Below are 333 nucleotides of genomic sequence, written 5' to 3' on the forward strand. Positions count from 1 at the left end.
CTTATTCCTTCACTTACATAATGAGAAGGTATATGCCCGGATGTATGGAAGAAACGAGACAACTTTAACGTGTCAGACACACTTTGTACAAGTTTTGTCGTTTACCACATAATTTTGCAGCATTAGACAGAGATGGTTTAATTTATCAACATTTTAACACCCAGACGGCATTTCGATCGCCAATAACACGCATATTCATTGCACTGAACATATTATGAATATAATCCCGCGGGTGGACATAGTTTGATAAAGTATTAATGTTACCGGAAAATAAAATTCATATTATATCTGCATGGCACCATGTAAGCGTAAATGTAATATGAAGATCTTCAA

Source organism: Penaeus monodon, chromosome 20, assembly GCF_015228065.2.
Source record: "Penaeus monodon isolate SGIC_2016 chromosome 20, NSTDA_Pmon_1, whole genome shotgun sequence".
NCBI lineage: Eukaryota > Metazoa > Arthropoda > Malacostraca > Decapoda > Penaeidae > Penaeus > Penaeus monodon.